This window comes from Leptinotarsa decemlineata, unplaced genomic scaffold (genome assembly GCF_025532065.1).
Source record: "Leptinotarsa decemlineata unplaced genomic scaffold, Ldec_3_MD MMD2_tig00000008_RagTag_RagTag, whole genome shotgun sequence".
Lineage (NCBI taxonomy): Eukaryota > Metazoa > Arthropoda > Insecta > Coleoptera > Chrysomelidae > Leptinotarsa > Leptinotarsa decemlineata.
In genome coordinates, this window is record NW_027412537.1 from 13,619,398 (window position 1) to 13,640,949 (window position 21,552).

Sequence of the window (21,552 nt, forward strand, 5' to 3'; positions counted from 1 at the left end):
TTTTGAAACGGTAATTTTCATACGTAATTTTGAAACGCACAAGGGCTTCTTTTTTCAGGTAAAACGCACTTATATATATTTTTTACGGTAATTTTGGAACATACTAGGTAATTTTGAAACGGCAATTTTGGTACGTAATTTCAAAACGGTAATTTTGAAATGTACCGGGATATCCCTTTCCAGGTAAATTTGGAACATACTAAGTGATTTTGACACGTTATTTTGAAACGTACTGGGATATCTTTTTTTAAAGGTAATTTTGGAACTCACTAGGTACATTTGAGACGTAATTTTTAAATGGTGATTTTGAAACGTTCTGAATTTTTTTTTTTTCAGTATAGGGCACACACGAACAGGAAGGAAGAAGTTATAGCGAGATTGAACAAAAAGATACAATTATTCACGATGAAACTGAACATCATATCGATACTAGTAGTTATCTTGTATTAAGATTTTTTGGCGCCTCAAATATATCTTTTTCCGAAATAAACTCAAAAAAGAAGATATGAATAACCAAATATTAGAATTTCGGAAAATTCGGATTTTTGAAAATTTCCCGTAAATTTTCGGCACCTTTTGGTGCCGAAAACCAGAATCTATTTTTTTGTATTCTACAATAGGCTACAATAGACGATTGTTCACATTAATTTCAGTTAAATCCAAAATAAAAATCTACGGCATCATCCAATTTCACATTGAGCGTCCAACTTTCTTGATAAAAATTACAAAACAGAAGTGGAGGGGAAATGTGATAACAGTCAAGGCTTAAAGTGTTTTCGTCTACTGGTACGCCTCTGTTATGACAAATCCAATGTTTGTTTTCAGAATTAACTCTAATCGGAAGTGTTTTCCTAAAAATAGAATCATGAAAATAAACGTTATCCGTTTACTAATCGCTTATTTCACGCATAGTAGGTTCAATCGAGTTGTTGATCAAAGCTCTCGCAATAATGATCACAAATAACACAAATATACAGAAATAATTGAAATACTACATTAATCAGGTTTCTAGTTAGCAAATAATATATAATAATGAGGAATTTTCACGCATAAGGCTGTGAAGGCGGTTTGAATCATATCTGACATGTCATAACTGGAATGAGTTATGGACTTCCACAAGGGTCAGTTCTAGGCCTAATGCTCTTCCTGATTTATGTTCATGACCTTTTGAATGTTTGTAAACTAACTCTTGTTTGCAAACGGTACCACAATATTGAGGAAAAACCGAGGATAATTTGAATAACAAAATATCTTGTGACATTCAATATACAAAATAAGTAGGTAAACAAATTGTCTTTCAAATGCACACTTGGCGAACATCATTTTCGAAAATGTATGCTCAAAAATAACATATACCGGGTGTCCCAGAGCTTTCAGGCCAGCAGGTATCTCAGTCACCTGCAGAAAAAAATTGAAAAAAAATATGTATATCATAGAAGACCACCAGCACTTTCATGTAGCAGAGCAAAATCCACCCCCTCGCGAGCAACCACTGCGAAACCACCCCTAACTTTTGTTTTTCAAATGGCAACCCCATGTTGTTTGTCGTTCAACTGACAGCTCTTGTTATTTCTCAACCAACGATATATTATAATTGTTCGAGAAAATTGAATACGTTAGTGGGTACTATTAACTGGACTGATCGAATTGTTCTGCATTGTAGACACCAGAAAAAGTGGACGCTACGCAGAAAAAGAGGCGATAAAATGTTAGAACTTTTTGTGCTTCCTTTCATTCCTCTGATATCTGGATGACACATTGCCATCAGTCGTGATATTGTTGTTGTATATCAAAATGCCTTTTACCTTCACTCCCAACGAATACGTTGATATGCTTTTAATTTTTGGTGAATGCCGAAAGAATAAACGTGCTGCGGAGAGGCTGTATGGGCAGCGCTTTCCTGATCGTCGACAACCAGGTCGTAATACGTTTTCGTATGTAGAAAATACCATGTGAACGGGATCATTTTCAGGAAAAACAGATCAAGTACATCCTACTCCCGTGCGAACTCAGGAAAATTGCATAAATGTGTTGGCCTACGCCGAAGCACATCCTCATATTTCGGTTCGTGCATTGGCGGTAGAGATTGGGATCAGTAAGTCATCTGTGCAAAGAATTTTCAAACAGTACAAGTATCATCCCTTCAAAATTCATTTACACCAAGGACTCAGACCTACCGATTTCGAAAGACGAACGGCATTAATTGCTCACATTCAAGTTTTAGTCCATGACAATCCAAACATCCTCAATCAAATCTTGTGGAGTGACGAATCCCGCTTCCATAATAATGGTACTGTTAATCGACATAACATGCACTATTGGTCACAGGACAACCCTCACTGGATTAGAGAAACCAATTTCCAAACAATGTGGGGTGTGAACGTGTGGTGTGGTTTACATAATGGACGACTCATCGGGCCCCATTTTTTCCAAGACACTTTGACGGGCCACCGATATTTACATTTCTTGGAAAATTGTTCACCTGCCCTCCTGGAAAATATTCCACTTGAAGAACGACAACAAATGTGGTGGCAACAAGATGGTGCTCCTGCACATAACCATAATGTAGTTACTACATTCCTCAATGATACTTTTCGAGACCGTTGGATTGGAAATAGTGGACCTGTGCGATGGCCTGCACGTTTCCAGATCTCACGCCACTGGACTTTTTCCTGTGGGGATATCTGAAACGAGTTGCCTTCGAAACACAACCAATCAATATTGACGATTTAACCCAAAAAATTTTAGAGGCTTGTCATACCGTTACTCCGGAAATGATTAGGGCTTCCTGTACTCGCGCGCTGATTCGGCGACTTGAAGCATGTGTGGCAAGTGCTGGCCAACATTTTGAACATTTTCTGTAGTATCATGTATCAAAATACAGATGACCTTAAACATTAATATTTCATTTGTGTTTTTATTTTCTATGATTCTGCATGTCATTCTACCTACCATGATACATCATTGACCGAGAAATGAAAAAGACTGTAAGTTGAACCAAAACAAACATGGGGTTGCCATTTGAAAAACAAAAGTTAGGGGTGGTTTCGCAGGGGTTGCTCGCGAGGGGGTGGATTTTGCTCTGCTACATGAAAGTGCTGGTGGTCTTCTATGATATACATATTTTTTTTCAATTTTTTTCTGCAGGTGACTGAGATATCTGCTGGCCTAAAAGCTCTGGGACACCCGGTATAGAAATAGGCATGTTGATAGTAGGTACAAATCACTAAAATGATGTAATTATTTAACAAAAACCCTATTAATGCATTTGATATCTTGAACGCCAATCAGACCAAATTAAGTAAAGTTAGAGTAAACAAACGAATATTACATCTTGTATAATACAACAGTAATACTCGACGCTATTTTATTCAGGACTCAATATTGTTCACAGTGACTTTTTTCTTTTGTTGTGTTGTTAAACCGAAAGTGAAATAGCATGAGCCATAGAACCAGGATTAAAATACAAACTGTGCCTAGAACCGACTAGTTGATACTGGGAGAGTTTCTGGCACCAAGCATTGAATTTTGATCAGCAGAATTTAGAAATGTTGAAACTTCCATGTAAGCACAATAATAATCTCTCAAAAACAAATAATGAAAAAACTCCTTTGAGAGATTAATATTAGAGGTTATGCTATTGAAATGATATTTTTGAAACTACGTACTTACCACACACTCACATATATTGATTTATTTATTTTACGTCCTCCAGAGGATCTTATGGCGATGATACAAAAAGTTACGTTAAGTTAAAGCGCTAAGCAAATCTGTACACAACTAAAAGAGAACATAACAAGGGTGAAAGATACCAGAGATGAAACTCAACCTCAAAAAGTTAATACTGATAATACTGGATTATAGGGAATAGATTATAAGACAAAATGGGTTACCAGATAAGATAATACTGGTTTATAATCTACAAATTTAGATAAATAGGTACTGACGTTCGAAGTGATATTCACAAGTACTGGGCAGTATATATATTTTAGAAAAATGTAAATGCTATGTGAACAGTTAGGTGAATGTTGATAGGGTAGAAAGTCAAGGAAAATCCAAAAAAGTCTATAGGCTTTTGAAGTACAAAAAATAGATAACTCCAACACAGGAAAGTAGGTTTAAAAATCTGTTTAAAAAAATACAGAAAATATTTTCATTTTTCATATCTTAAGGCCTCTTTTCCTTAGAATCAATTAGAAATTTGGATTTTTGAGGTCGGAATCTCTAAGAGAAACAAATGATAGTGTATGGCCCTTCTAGACTTCCGTGGAAAGTATAGAGGATTTCAGAAATGATTTTTACTCCAAGAACGAGCATGAAATTGTCATTTCGACATTTACCTCGGAATTTCCAAGAATAACAAATAATAAATTGATGGATCTATAGCCGTTATTACGTGGTAGGAAATCATAATGAAGAAAATAGAATTGAAACTTTCTATTTGTTTGAAGGTGATTGACAATGTTTCATGATGAATTTCATTAGTTCGGACTTCCATTATCTACTATATAAAATGATTTGAAATCCCTGAAACAAGTAAAAAAAGAAGAATTGAAAATGAATAGCTGAAAATAACAATTATATTAACCAAAAAAAACCTGAAATGAAATAATAGTGAAATAAAATACAAGTAAAAATAGAAAAATTGAACAAATAAAAATAAAGAAATGAAAAAAGAAAATAAAAATAAAAAGTGGAGAGATTCCAAGTCACGTTAGTGAAAGTGGCGATCCCATTGGCAGTCCCTCATCTTGTGTAAAGAATTCGTCTTTCACTTGGAAATAACAGTTTCGTGCACAGCATCCTAGTAATTCCATGATTACTTCTATAGGTAGATTCGTTCTCTCTTTCAGGTTCTCGTCTTCGGATAGCTTTCTCTGTATGATTTGGAGTGCTTCTTCGACCGGAACGTTGGTGTAACGGCTTTCCACGTCGAAACTAATTAGTTGATCATCCTGTGTGACCTCAAAAAAAAAAGAAATCATCAAGACTCTATTAGACCGTGCTTTTGGGCTTTGTAATACGAAGGAAGGTCTTGAGAAGGAATTAGACATCATCAAAAATGATCTTCAACGGAATGGCTACTCTAAAGCGATGGTAGAAAAGACTTTGGCTAGAAGACAGCAGGAGCCTCGCAAGGAAGAGAAGCCGTCACAACCAGTGCTTGCACTTCCCTACATTAGAGGAATATCGGAGAGGATAAGAAGAATTGGTTCCAAGTATAACATCAGAACCTGCTTCAGATCCGGTAACACTATCCGTAGCAGCCTCACGAAAATCAGGCCACCAAACGCGGACTGCGATTCCAAGAATTGCATTTACCGGATACCCTGTGAGTGTGGAAAATCCTATATTGGTGAAACTAAGAGGCCATTGAATGTTCGCATTGCCGAGCACAAGAAACACACACAGCGAGGAGAAACCAGCAAATCAGGAATAGCAGACCATGTTTGGACCCATCAACACAACATCGAGTGGTCCCAAGCTGATATCTTGCACAGAGAGGAACATTGGTTCAGGAGAAAATTTAAGGAAGCCGCATACATGTTGTCCAACAACGTATTCAGCCAGGCTAGCGTATATATACGAAACATATGGAAACCCATCATCAAACGGAAAATGACCAACTCCCGCCAAATCGGTCATCTCTCACGGAATCAGTGAAGTGGAAAATGGAAAGTAGAGAAAGTGAAAGTATTTCAACGACCTATAAAATAGTCATCTCTCGGAGGAATCAGTCCAGTCATCACCCGAAGACGATTGTAGATACCAACAATCGAAACGTCGTGAACTAACGTGACTTGGAATCTCTACACTTTTTTATTTTTTATTATTTTCTTTTTTGCATTCCTTTAATTTTTTATTTATTCAATTATTATATTTTTACTTGTAGGTTATTTCACTATCATTTCATTTCAGGTTTATTGTTGCTTAATATAATTGTTATTTTCAACTATTCTTTTTTAATTATTCTTTTTTACTTGTTTCAGGGATTTCAAATCATTTTATATAGTAGACAATGAAAGTCCGAACTAGTGAAATTCATCACGAAACATTGTCAATCACCTTCAAACAAACATATGGAAACCCATCATCAAGCGAAAAATGGCCAACTCCCGCCAAAACGGTCATCTCCCACGGAACCAGTGAAGCGGAAAATGGAAAGCGGGGATAAGTGAAAGTACTCGAACGACCTATAAATAGTCATCTCTCGGAGGAATCAGTCCAGTCATCACCTGAAGACGATTGTAGATACTAACAATCGAAACGTCGTGAACTAACGTGACTTGGAATCTCACCACTTTTTATTTTTATTTTCTTTATTCATTTCTTTATTTTTATTTATTCAATTGTTCTATTTTTACTTGTATTTTATTTCACTATTATTTCATTTCAAGTTTTTTTTGGTTAATATAATTGTTATTTTCAGCTATTCATTTTCAATTCTTCTTCAAATTCGACACAGACACCACTAGCCAAAACAGAAAAATTATGTTTTCATACATACTATATGTGTGTTTCACGAGAATTTCAGAATCATACCAAAGTTATCGTTAAAAAAAATATTTCAAACTTTAGGGTAAATATTCGATATGAGGGCACCCGGCGATTTTGAAAAAATTTTTTAGTGTACTTACGTATTTTGATGTGTAGATTACGAATCCGAGAGGAAAAAGCGGCGCTCTCCATTATTCACAAAGTTAAGGCCCTTCAAAGTTCAGAAAAGGGCAACTTTTCATCCTTATTTTTTCACAAGATAAACTATTTAGAAACACAAGCATTTATTCACTAGGTCACTTTTACACCTTATTCCTCCTTAATTGACAATTTTCAATTCAATAATCAACATTTTTCTTATAAAAAACTTAATTTAAAAACGAATGCTTTTCCTGGTGATATTCTTTTATTTCTAGGTTATTTACTAGTGACATTTCAGAAAAAAGCGGTTGGTATTTGCCGCCGCCTACTATTTCAAATTCGTAGATTTGGATTTTTAGTTTGACGTGAGTGATTAGAAAAACACAACATTAATTTGAATGAAATTAATAATTTTGTGACAGTAAGAGAAAATTTAATTCTTTATTTAGTTCAAGTAGGAGTGTTTGCAGCAACAATACGTCGAACCAATTGCAATGAGAAGTGCAAATTGAATTATGACACTTCATTGTATAGATGTAGCAAAAAACGGAAAATCAAAATACCGAAGAAAGAAGCTTCGTACATTTGCTGTAGTTTTAAAAAAAGTGCTAGAATGGGAACCTTATTTGACTGTAAATTGGAATTGGAAAAAATTGTGCTGTACAAAATTTGTGTATAACTCATACTCACTAGGTTTATTTTGCGGAATATAAGCTGCTGTTAGTTTAGTTCTTAAATTCATTTTATATACCACCAAAAACTAACTTATGATCTAAAGAATGAAAAACATTTGAATTACTTTAGGAATACTGACAGCATCAGTCGTACCAAGAATGCCTTTAACCTTAAAAACGTAAAATACAGAGATATATAACCAAAAAGCAGCTCCGTACATTTTTTAACATTTTTGTTGAAAAAATGTTGATTGTTAAAGTGAAAAGTGTCAAGGAAGGAGGAATATGGTGTAAAGGTGACCTAGTAAATAAATGCTTGTGTTTTTAAATAGTCAATCTTGTGAAGAAGAAGGCTGACAAGTTGCCCTTTTCTGAACTTTGAAGAGCCGTAACATCAAAATACGTAAGTACACTCTAACATTTTTTCAAAATTGTCGGGTGCCTTCAAAACGAATATTTACCCAATAATCTCCTTGAATATTATGAAGAATCGCCCTATATATGACACAAAATAATTTCAACGGTTGTCACCAGTTTAATAATTTTAGAGTTACTGGTGCCAAAACTGGTTTTAAAATTTCGTTCCACAATGAAAATACTAATGAATATAAAATCGTAATGGATTGAATTGCCTGTTACATAAAAGACAGGTTCAAGGTGATGATCAAATGTTTGTTTCACACTGCAAAATATGGAAAGGTGATCTATTGTGAGGTAATATCCGGTGAATATGGTAGAGCCATTTTTAAGTACAAGATAAAATGAATGTTACTTGTCTTTAAATCTGGAAGTCAAAGTGAAATATGCAATTACCGACCAATTTCTGTCATCAATAATTTTGCGAAACTATTCGAGCAATCTGTCAAAAATCGAATAATGGATTTCTTTAGTAAACATCAGGTAATAACACAACAACAATTCGGGTTCATAAACAAATCGAATACAGAAAATGCCGTGCTCGACTTCGTAGAACAAACAGTAAGGGCCTTGGACAAATCTTCGAAATGTCTTGCGGTATTTATGGACTTGGCAAAGGCGTTCGATACTGTGTCACATGAAATCCTACTCCAAAAATTGTGTAATTATGGTATTAGAGGTCATGCTCTGCAACTAATGCAGAATTATTTAAAAGAACGGACCCAAACTGTTAAAATTGGTAGCAAGCTCAGTACAACATTACAAATCAATGTTGGTATACCCCAAGGTTCAGTACTTGGCCCGATTCTTTTTCTTGTTTACATAAACGCAATTGCACAAATTAATGAATTTCACGGTCATATAGTGTGTTATGCTGATGATACGGCCTTGATCTTCACTGGTGAAGGTTGGGATACAGTCTATGAAACTGCTGAAATCAATGTGAGAAAAATTCTTCTTTGGCTGAATAATAATCTATTGCATAAAAAATTATATTATAATAAATTTAAACAATGTTTTTATGGCACTTTTTTCTGTAGCAGAAAAAAAATTATAAAAATAGATATATATATAAAATAGTGCCATAAAAAATCATATTATAATAAATTTAAACAATGTTTTTATGACACTTTTTTATATATAGCTGTTTTTATAATTTTTTTCTGCTTCAGAAAAAATATAACGTTGGTCAATATTTGTTCATAACAAATTGTTAAACTAATTACCAATTAAATAACAAATTTTTTTTTGACAAACTATTTAAAAGTGTGAATTATGATTTTCAAAAGCAAAATTATTTCTTAACTAATTATTTAAACAATCGAAATGAAAAAAAATCAATTTTAAACAATTAAAAATTAAAATTGAAAAAAATATTTTTTTTTAAATCATAATTATCTCTAGACAACAAAATAGCAAAAAAAATTCTTCGAATATATTTAATTTCTCTATTTATTTAAAACAATTTAATAAACAGATAACGTAAAAAAATCATATCCCACAATAATAACTGCCATTGCTCAATGTGAAACCAGACATAGCTAAATATCAATTGAAAAAAAAATTTATCAACAATTTTTAGATATTTCCCTTTGCAATGGTTATAAAAAATCATAATTAACAAATTAATAAATTTTTATGAACTTTTATCGCAGGATCGTATGATCCACGAAGTTTAAAATTTATAGGGCAATTATTTATACCTTTCATCCCATTATTTATGACAACGGAGATTGGGAAAAAATTTGTTAATTAACAATTGAATAACATTATGAAAAATGATGATAAAACTTTTTTTCCTACGGGACTCGCTCCACTGAAGTGTTAAAAAGATACTAGATTTTTTTCAAATTTTTAAAATGACATTTTATGTTATAAAAAAATTATTTCTTTTGATAAACTCTCTTTAGCGGCAGCGCGCGCATGCCGTAACAACCGCGCGGAACCCTATTTTTAATGTCAAATTAAAATTATAAACGATGGAGATAGAGTTTCGGGTGTAGGGACTTTTTTATCAGAACTTTTTTCAAAATTGCTTAAATATTAATATTTTTCGAGTTATCAGCGAAAAACTAAATACCATTTTTTTAATCTTATTTTGTTAATTGCAATTGCAATTTTTTACCTGCACCAAAATCCTTCAAAAACATTTTTCTAGAGGTGATTCCGAATCGAATGAGTTATCGCTCATATTTTTAGGATCTTTATCTCTATTTTTCATGTTTTTGAACCTGTTGATTAGACTAATAACGGTTGGGCTTCTGAGAGCTTCCTCCAGTATCAAATCTTAAATCCACCCCGCTAGAAAATATTTATTTTGTTTGTTGTATTCTGAACTGTTGATGTTGAATAAAATACGTCAAAAATGAAAAAAAATTACATGAAAAATATGCTTACCTGAATCGTAGTATCTGATGGGCAGCCTCTGGAAGATTTTTTAAAACTAGATCGGTGTCGGCCGCGGTTACTCGCGATAAAGAAACTTTTACTAGCTACGACAAAAATGAACGAGTTGTTCTTAGTAGATGATGGACGATGTCAAACACAGCGGGTTCATATCTCTATCACGACACATGGCAATCTATGGCTGTTTCAAAAAGTGCGTTGAAACCAGTCGAAATTTCAGCATGTGCCTGAGTCCGGCCCGCCACACACTATTCGGTCTCGGACGCTGACTAGTTCGAACCTGCAAAATAAGGAAAATACAGGGTTGACGAAATGAAGCGTTAGATAGGGCGGCGGTATTGACAGATATCGGTGTGTAGGGTTCTAGGCATTGCAAATTAGTGTGATTTTTCGTAACATATTTTTTACAGTTTTAACTTTGTGAACTACAAAATATACAGGGTTGACGAAAACTACACGATAGATAAGGCAGTGGTGTTACACATATCAGTATGGGGGGTTCTGGGCATTGCAAATTAGTGTCATTTTTCGTAACATATAAGGATAATTTTCACAGTTTCAGCTATGTAAAATTCGATAGGTTGCTTTTTATGTTTCGGGATTTGGCAACCCTAAGGTTGCAATCTGGCAACTCTATCGTGAATAGTCTAATCAACAAGTTCAAAAACATGAAAAATAGAGATAAAGGTCCTAAAAACATTGGCGATAGCTCATTCGATTCGGAATCACCATTAGAAAAATGTTTTTGAAGGATTTTGGTGCAGGTAAAAAATTGCAATTGTTATTAACTAAATAAGATTTGAAAAAAATGGTATTTAGTTTTTCGTTAATAACTCAAAATATATTAATATTTAAGCAATTTTGAAAAAAGCTCGTTGAAGAGGTGGAAATTTTCGATAAAAAAGTCCCGACTCCCGAAACTCTATCTCCATTATTTATAATTTTAATTTGACGTTGAAAATAGGGTTCCGCGCGGCTGTTACGGCATGCGCGCGCTGCCGCTAAAGAATTTTATCAAAAGAAATATTTTTTTTTAATATAAAATTTCATTTTAAAAATTTGAAAAAATCTAGTATCTTCTTAACACTTGAATGAATCGAGTCCCGTAGAAAAAAAAGTTTTATCACTATTTTTCCAAAAGTTATTCAATTGTTAACTAACAAATTTTTTCCCAATCTCCGTTGGCATAAATAATGGGATAAAAGGTATAAATAATTGGCCTATAAATTTTAAACTTCGTGGAGCCCTTTTGATATATATACTTCACACGATCCTGCTATAAAGGTTCATAAACATTTATCAATTTGTTAATCATGATTTTCTATAACTATTGCAAAATGAAATATCTAAAAATTGTTGATAAACATTTTTTTCAATTAATTGATATTTAGCTGTCTGTTTTCACATTAAACAATGGCAGTTATTACCAGAGGATATGAATTTTTAAGTGATTTGTTTATGAAATTGTTTTAAACAAATAGAGAAATTCAATATTTGAAAAAAAAAATTTTTTCACTATTTTGTGGTCTAGAGATAATTATAGCTTTCATATTTTTTCATATTTCCATTGTTTGAATAATTAGTTGAGCAAAAAAATTATTTTTAATTTTTCATTTTAGTGTTTTTTAGTTTAACAATTTGTTATAAACAAATATTTACCAACGTTATATTTTTTTTCTGAAACAGAAAAAAATTCTAATTTAATAAATAAAAAAAAATTATGAATTTTTTTATATATAGCTGTTTTTATAATTTTTTTTCTGCTTCAGAAAAAATATAACGTTGGTCAATATTTGTTTATAACAAATTGTTAAACTAATAAACTTTTTTTTGACAAACTATTTGAAAGTGTACATTATGATTTTTAAAAGCAAAATTATTTCTTAACCAATCATTTAAACAATCGAAATAAAAAAATCGATTTCAAACAGTTAAAAATTAAAATTTGGAAACAAAATTTTTTTAATCATAATTATCTCTAGACAAAAAAATAGCAAAAAAAATTTTTCAAAAATATTGAATTTTTCTATTTGTTTAAAACAATTTAATAAACAAATTCAAAAGGGCTCCACGAAGTTTTAAATGTATAAGCCAATTATTTGTACCTTTTATCCCATTATTTATACCAACGGAGAATGGAAAAAAATTTGTTAGTTAACATTTGAATAACTTTTTGAAAAATGGTAATGAAACTTTTTTTTCTACGGAACTCGATTCATTCAAGTGTTAAGAAGATACTAGATTTTTTCAAATTTTATGTTATAAAAAAATTATTTCTTTTGATAAACTCTGTTTAGCGGCAGCGCGCGCATGCCGTAATAGCCGCGCGGAACCCTATTTTCAACGTCAAATTAAAATTAAAAATATTGGAGGTAGAATTTCGGAAGTCAGGATTTTTTCATTAAAAATTTCCTCCTTTTTAACGAGCTTTTTTCAAAATTGCTTAATTATTATTTTTTTTGAGTTATTAACGAAAATCTAAATACCATTTTTTTTATCTTATTTTGTTAATAACAATTGCAATTTTTTATCTGCACCAAAATCCTTCAAAAACATTTTTCTCACTGGTTGATGTGACATATTCAACAACATATTTTTCAAAATATTTCATTGGTAGGGTTACCTCGACCTTATACCACTTTATACGTCATTTTTCAATGGACAAAACACAAGCACTACAGGAAAATCCTCAAAGCGCTCTCAGAGCGGTGCCTGTGCGAAAGTAGCGATTCACATTGGATTTGAATCGCTGGCGATTAAATTCATTTCGAAAAACATTCTCAGGAAGTTGATTCCACATAAACACAGTTCTCCAGATGAACGATTTTTTAATCAGTAAAGTTCGAGGTGTACTGAGTTGAACCTCAAAACGATGAGGAGCCACAGTCCGTCGCGTATTTTTGATATGTACCGCTTTTGGTGGAATCAAATGTGCCAAGTCACTTGAACAAGCCCCCCCCCTCTGAAAGTATATATAGAAGTGATACATATTAGTGTCCAATTCAACCCCCAACAAACTTATCAAAGCAGAAAGCGGAATTATCTGACCTGACATCCGGTTCGGAGACATTTATCTTCTTGGAGAAAACCACTGCCTGGGTTTTTGTGGTATTGAATTGAATATGGTTTCTTTCACGACAAATCTGGGTATCATACAGCGGATATTAGGTATATTAGGATATTAGATATTAGGTCAATTATCCTTTACGAATGATAGTGTTAATGAACACACAGTGCGACTTTGATTTGCGAAATTTCGTTGCGGAAATTTTAACCTTGAAGATGAACCCTGAAATCCAGGATCCAGTAATCCAGGATGAACATTTGGAGACCCTAGTAGAGACTGACCCATCACAAGCAGTGCATTGGATGGCGGAAAAACTGGGCGTCAGTTCCCATTCGGTTTTTGGTGGTTTGAAACGTATTGAAAAGGCCAAAACGCTGGAAAAGTGATAAAAGTGGCGCTTATTTTAATTGAATTGAAGTAGTATTCAAAGTTCAAAGTAGACTCATAAAAATGGGCTAAAAACCTAATTGTGGATACAGTAGCGAACTTTGTCTGTTTGTATCTTCATTCCCTGTGAAAGTAAAATGAAATATTATGTTTATATGACAAACAATGAAAAGAAGTAAACGCTTGGAAACGGCGTTGACATTCCCCTCACGAAGACATTAACTGGAACATGCAATTATTATTATTACTAACGTTTTCGAAGACAGTTTCTTTCACCGGTTCTAGAGAATTCTCTTCGCTGCATATCAAGAAATTCCTAAATTCTTTTTATTTTGTAAGGAAGTCACACATGGTTTGGGAATGATTTTAATTCAGTATCATGGAATTTCTGATCAGTTCTGCTCAGCATACTAAGAGATTGAAAAATCAGGTTATTTTCTATTTAACATTCTACTGTTGGAAATAAAAAACAATGAAAAATAAAATTAAAAAATTTAAACGAAGAATATTTCAGTAAAAGTTAAGATCCTATTATGAATATTCCAAAGTAGGTATAGTTGAAGTAAACCATATTTTACAATCTTAAAGTTGGCGGCACTCTCAAAGGCGAAAAAATCAATACATAGAATTGAACCGGCAGCGAATTAGTCCAGGTAGACTGTAGACTTGGCAATCGAGTTTTATGATTGACTGATCGCAATTTGAGTGTTGAAATTCGATATTGGGGTAGTTATAATTACTTAAAATTTTCTGTTTAAAATGTGGCGTCCTTGGACAAGTACTAATAGTAATGACGAGATTGATAACAATGCAGATTTCTTCCTGTGTAGTGATTCCAATAGCGATGGTGAACAATGCAAAAAAAAGATAACAGTAAATAAGATTCGGATGCATTTGAATACTGAAACACAGAGAGTAAGTTTCCATTTATATAAGAATCTATATCGCAAGTTTGATTTCGGGGGGGAACAAACTATTATAAGCAACATCAGATTTGACCGAATATACAGGGCTTTTCATGATGAGCGTTAATTAGCCGTTTCTGACAAAATATTCAACGGATCAACCTGAAAATTTAACAGTATGCATAAATCAATATGACTTACACGCCTAAAATATTTCAGACGAAGCAGCGTTGTCGCTTCTACTATAAAGTTGCGGCTTCTTTGATTTTTCAAATGGAACACCCCGTATATAATATATCATATTATGATTCATTATCACTTTGTCAACAAATTCATATACTATTTCCCTATACCTATCTATTACCGTTTAGAAGATATAAATTAATTTCGATATTTTTTTACCAAACATGAACTTTTATAAATGCTGATAATCTTGAACTCTCTTGCACTAAAACGATCAAATTTGAAATGGAGTGGAGTAATACTATGAGGATCTTCACTCCGAGTCATATTTTCATTTGCCTCATACAGGGTCTTCAAAAAATGCAGATACTTTGATCTCATGAAAAAATGAGAGGAACTCAATTTTTTCAAATAGAACACCCTGTATATTTCAACATTTTTGAGCTCTACATCCAATTTTAGATTAACTTTGTTCAGATAATACTATTTCTATTTTGAACCGTTTTCGAGATAAACTGTTTCAAACTGAAACTGAATTCATCACTTATTTTAGATATTCAACATTTTTTTTATACTCAGTAATATTTTGATCCAGTTTTTTAACTGTCTCAGATCAGTCATTTCGAAATTGGTATGTACCTACCTTAGAAAAAGTTACAATTTGTAAACATTGAGGTATTGGTCTCTAACGTACAACAGTACACATTAATATTTTTTAATAGTGTGCTTTGGAAAAATGAATAAATAAACCAATTATTTAACGTCAGACTTTCGTTGGTGGTTTTGACTGATTGTGATAGCTACCAATTATAATAGAATAATGTCAAGATTAGGTTACAGTAATGAAGATTTCTTGAATTTATTAATAATTTATGGTGAGTGCAATAGAATTGCAAGTAGAACATGTCGAGTATTTCATGAAAGATATCCACAACTTCCGAAGCCGAATAATATTGTGATGAATCGACTACTAAAAAACTGTAGGTTGAATGGAACCTTCCGTCCAAAAATCATTCGTAAGAAGACTAAAGTGGATGATGATGACAATGGTATTACAGTTTTGGGATACTTTCATGCATTTCCAAATGCTTCTCTGCACGAGGCTGAAAGGGAGTTAGGTATACCCTACGTGACAATTTGTCGAATTCTAGTAGTTGTTTACAGCTGATTCTCGGCCTCCCCCCACCACTATGACGTATTAATTGCTTTTTTTATTGGTTGTTGTTTGGTGAAGTTTTTTTGTTGTGCAGTGAAGTCAAGGCGTTGTGACCTTGAAGTGTCTGGTGCATGGATCGTTCAGATTTTTTTTTCATATGAGATTTTGTGTGTTTATGTGTGTGTGTGTGTGTGTGTGTGTGTGTGTGTGTAGGAGAATGCACGGTACAGGGTTTCATCATGTGCTTGTTTGTCTATGTACAAACATACGTCTGCATACTTCGAAGATCCTCCAAGTAATAAATGCTCCATCGGTGTTAGGGCACCAAGTTAGTAGTGGAGTGACGTCACAGCAATAACCGTTCAACGGCTAGAGAGCGACATGTTCACTCCACGACGTGTGGCAGAGTAATGCGTATTCATCGGTCTGCCCTCACCTCTCCCGAAGCGATGAAGGTTCGCTCTAGCCCCGCTATCGATGGTGACACAACGGCAGCCGAGGACCGTTTGCCTAGCGTCTACCCTCTCCGAGACCGCAACGACCACTGCTTGCTCGTATATCGACATCTGTTATCGCATTCAGTTGGGAGGTAATCTTGGCGCATGTAGTTGAGAAGTGGGGTTGGCTATGACGTCTTGACGGGTCCTATCAGAGTGTATTTAAGAAGCGTACGAGTGTTGGCTATGTCAGTTTACATCAAGTGAGTTAGTGAGAACTATTAAATAAAATGTATTCCTGTGACTGTGGTAAATCTTTCACTCGTAGTGATAATCTTCGTCGGCATCAGCTCCAGAGTTGCCAAGGAGGGCCTGCAGTGAAACGGGTGAGAGTGGATAATGCAACACCTATGTATACGTGCAATTGTTGTAATGTGACAATTCCTATGAGCCAAGTGAATTCTCACCGAAGAACCATGAGTCATAAAAATAATGCATGTGTTCAATTGTCTGACGGTGTTCAAATTATAACGAATGCATTCAATTGCCGCATTGCTACATACAGGGTGGAGAGTTCGATTGTAACCAGTGACTACATGTCATTTTTCAATAAGATTAGGCAGAAGGTCATTGAATTACTGGAATCAGCCATCAGGATCCATAAAAGCATCAAGGTGAATATGGAAGTTTTTGGGAATTATATTCTTCAGACTGATGATTCGAGGGACACGAAGTCATTTAATTCCCAAAATAAAATAGTGGACCAATCATCAGATTTGAATGCTGTTTTTGATGGATTCCGTGATGTAATTGTGGCTCAAACGACTGAGTTCCAGGATCGTGACTCAGGTATTTATTTTTTAAAAATTTCAATAAGATTGAATAGTAATATTTTTTTTTTTATAATTCAGGTTGGACTTGTGAAAAAATATTGTTTCTCGAGGTCAACATTAATAAATACAGTCCACTGGAAGGACGTTCATATGTGAAGCTGCCTCAATGTATTCAATGGAAGAAAGCTGTTGTGAATGTTCGTAATGAAGATCAATATTGTTTTGCTTGGGCTATAACATCAGCATTATATCCTGCAGATAGTCGAGTGTCCGAACTTACGTCATATCCACATTTTTCCACTGTTTTAGATGTCACAGGTATGGATTTTCCGGTTAAAGTTAATAATAAGAGTATCGAAATATTCGAAGATAGGAATGATATTTCAATTAATGTTTACGGTTTAGAGAGTACATTTGAGAAGGGTAAAATGAAGTATGAAGTGATTGGTCCATTGCGATACTCACAGAGAAGACTCCGGAGACATGTCAATTTGTTGTTTATAACTGATGACTCCGGTAATGGTCACTATTGTTGGATCAAAGATCTTTCAAGATTAGTTTCTAATCAACTATCAGCTCATAGACAGAAAAAATATTTTTGTGACGGATGTTTGATATATTTTTCTGATGAGAGATTGCTTTTACGTCATAATATGTATGATTGTAATCACATTAGTACCACAACACCAACTACTAATTTAAAGATCAATAAATATGGTAGAATGGTTGCGGAAAATAAACTAATGTTTGAAAACTTTGAGAGGCAAATGAGGGTGCCATTTGTAGTGTATGCTGATTTTGAATCAGTGCTTAAACCGATTCATGTGAATGAGCCAAATCCTGGAAGTTCATACACGATTAAAACATTCAAACATGCCCCATATTCATTTGCTTATTTGATAAAGTGTTCATATAATGATGATTTGACAAAATTTGTTACATATAGGGGTGTAGATGCAGCTCAGAAATTTGTGAGTAGCATTGAAGATGATTTGAAAGAGATACATGAAAATCATCTCAGAAACCCTAAACCAATGGATACACAAACTGTCGAAGAAGAAGAACAGTTTGCTGCAGCCAGAACTTGTGGTATATGTAATAAAGCATTTACTGATGGTGACGTCAAAGTAAGAGATCATTGTCATGTCACAGGAAAGAAAAGATCACATGCCGCTCACTCGAAATGTAATTTAAATTTCAAAATACCAAACTTCATACCTATCATTTTTCATAATTTAAGTGGTTATGATTGTCATTTATTCATAAAAGAATTGTATAGGAATAAAGAGAAAGTTGATGTTATCCCGCAAACTAAAGAGAAATATATATCTTTCACGAAGCATCTCTTTACACACAGCTATACCGATAAAGATGGTGTGGTTAGGAAGAATTATCTCAAAATGAGATTTATCGATAGTTATAAATTTATGACTAATTCGTTGGAGAAGTTGGGTGCAAACTTGACCTCCGATCAATGTTTGGAGATGCACAAACATTTCCCACAAATTGAGAAATTCAATTTGATGAGACAGAAAGGTGTATTTCCATATAGTTTTGTTGATGACATTGACAAATTGAATTATCCATTACTTCCGACAAAAAATCAGTTTTATGACACACTCAATTGTGAACATATATCGGAAACTGATTATGATAGGGCTAGAAATGTTTGGAATTTATTCGAGTGTCAGAATTTGGGGGAATACTCTGATTTGTATTTGAAGTCGGATGTATTGCTACTATGTGATATTTTTGAAAATTTCCGCACCACAAGTTTAGAGATATATAACTTAGATCCGGCACAATATTACACTGCACCTGGATTATCATGGGATGCCATGTTGAAGTTCACTAATGTTGAATTGGAATTACTAACTGACATTGATATGATTCACTTTTTTCAAAAAGGTATACGAGGTGGAATTAGTCAATGTAGCGAGAGGAAACATATAGCAAATAATAGATTTTTACCCAATTATAATCCCAATGAACCTTCCACATTCATTACATATTTAGATGCAACAAATCTATACGGTCACAGTATGTCACAACCTCTACCAATAAGTGAATTTACATGGTTGACACCAAATGAAATTCTTAATCTTGATGTGATGGATGTGAGTACTGATAGTCCGTATGGGTATGTATTTGAAGTGGACATTCATTATCCACAAGAGTTGCATGATAAACATTCTGACCTTCCATTTTTAGTCGAAAAAATAATACCACCTCGTACACAATCGAAAATTCCCAAATTAATTCCAAATTTGAATGATAAAAGAAAATATATTGTTCATTATAGGAATCTACAGCAAGCTGTCAAAAATGGATTGATTGTAATGAATACACATAGAGTATTGAAATTCAAACAATCATGCTGGATGAAACCCTATATAGATCTTAATACTGAAATGCGTAATAGGTCTAACAACAAATCTGTTAAAGATTTCTATAAACTAATGAATAATGCGGTGTATGGAAAGACAATGGAGAATGTAGATAATCGAATTGATGTTAGACTCGTTACACATTGGGAAAATATAAAGAAAAATATAGGTGCCAGCACTCTCATAGCCAAACCAAATTTCAAAAATTGTTCAATTTTCACTGATAATTTCGTTGCCATTCAATTGGGTAGAGTGAAGGTTCATTACGATAAACCATTATATTTGGGATTTTCCATATTAGAATTATCTAAAACAGTCATGTATGACTTTTTCTATGGATGCATCAAACAACACTTTGATGAAAATGTCTCTTTACTTTACACAGATACCGACTCGCTCATTCTTAAAGTAAACACAGAAAATTTTTATGAATTCATAAAAACTAACATAAGTAGATTTGATACATCCAATTACAGTATAGTTAACCAATTCAATATTCCAGTAACAAGTTCAGTCTTGGGTAACTTCAAAGATGAATTTCCAAATGATCCAATCATGAGTTTTTATGGTACAGGTGCTAAAGCATATTATGTGAAATCTGTTGATGGTGAATTTAAGAAAGCCAAAGGGGTTAAACGATCTGTAATAAAGAATGAATTGACATGCGAAGATTATCAAAAAATCGTCGAACAAGGTGGTATGATATTCAGAAAGATGAATTCATTTAGAAGCGTGTTACATGATATGTATACTGAATTGAAAAATAAAGTTGCATTATCATATCACGACGATAAACGATTTATCATTCCGAATACTACCCACACTCTTCCTTGGGGTCATAATGATATTGAATTTTATGAAAACGATCCAAATGAGAACATTCGTTGGATAAGTAATATTATTCAACAATCACAATCTCAGGAGACTCCATTGGATCAATTGATTAATTTATTATCTGCCGAGATCAATGATTGAAATATCATTCAATATCTTCAAAACCGGAAAATTCAATATTGATATTTATGTAGCCATTTATAATTAATAATATATGATAGAAGTAATGTGATATTAATGTATTATGTATGTATGTATATGTATTACTGTAATGAATATAAAATGATTAAAATTTTATTTGTATTATTTCTATTTCCCTAATCAATTACTGCAATATATAGTATAATGTAAATGACAGAAATATCAGTTTGAAGAGAATCATCGTAGAGTGCACAATGTCTAAAACAATCGATAAGTTTGGTAGAAAAAGAAAATGGGGTGGTAATGTCATTCGAGGTCCTCCTGGGAATGGTTTTAAATTAACAAAAGATGGTCATTATGACATGCAAAGGAAAATATTGAAAAATACAAGTGAACCAATTGACAAGAGTGATTGTGTAACTGTATCATATCTTGAGGGGGAAATTAATGGAGCAAAGGAAGTTATACTTCTAGCCCTACAAGCTGCAATACAATCCACAATAGGCAATATTGCTCGGGACGCCCGGCAAGCATTTGACGATAAAATTGCAGAGGCTCGGATAACTTTCACTCGTAAATTTGACAAACTTACAAGTGATGTAGACATAAAAATGTCTGACATAACAGCGTCTACAAATAAAAAATTTGATGCTATGTCAAACATAACAGGGACTACAATGAAAAAGTATGATGTACTGGAACAGAGAGTTGAAGTATTGGAGAAAAACCATAAAGAAGTTTTGGAGAGAAACTATAAAGTCAAGCCATCATCATCAGGTGGACTGGGATATCCAGGACTGAACGTTAATCCAAATCATAGAATAATACAACCAAAACCAAAACCAACTGATGATGTATTAATGGAACCAACATGGTGAATGTATTCCCTCGTTATGTTAGGTTAATAGTTACGTTAGGTTAGCTGCATAGTTACGTTAGGTTAGGTGTTAGGTTAGTATTCCCTCGTTAGGTTAGGTTAACAGTTACGTTAGGTTAGCTGCATACTTACGTTAGGTTAATAGGCGATCGCGAAGCGATCGCTTCGCGATCATGAAGCGATCGCTCAGCAGGCCGCTTCGCGGCCTG

At 33.5% G+C, this 21,552-nt stretch overlaps 1 protein-coding gene across 4 annotated transcripts in view; it reads right to left on the reverse strand.

Moving 5' to 3' along the window:
* The window catches only part of LOC111515710 (protein FAM13C), a 71,084-nt gene that overhangs the window by 26,103 nt on the left and 23,429 nt on the right, over window positions 1–21,552 (reverse strand). For 2 of the 4 annotated variants that reach the window (XM_074171110.1, XM_074171111.1), the window contains exon 2: window positions 10,128–10,416. The exons of 1 other annotated variant lie outside the window; for it this stretch is intronic. The gene's annotated coding sequence lies outside the window, so the exon portion shown is untranslated. Of the gene's footprint in view, window positions 1–3,672; window positions 3,695–10,127; window positions 10,417–21,552 lie in introns of those variants that run through there. One more of the 4 variants, XM_074171112.1, reaches the window with a different exon arrangement.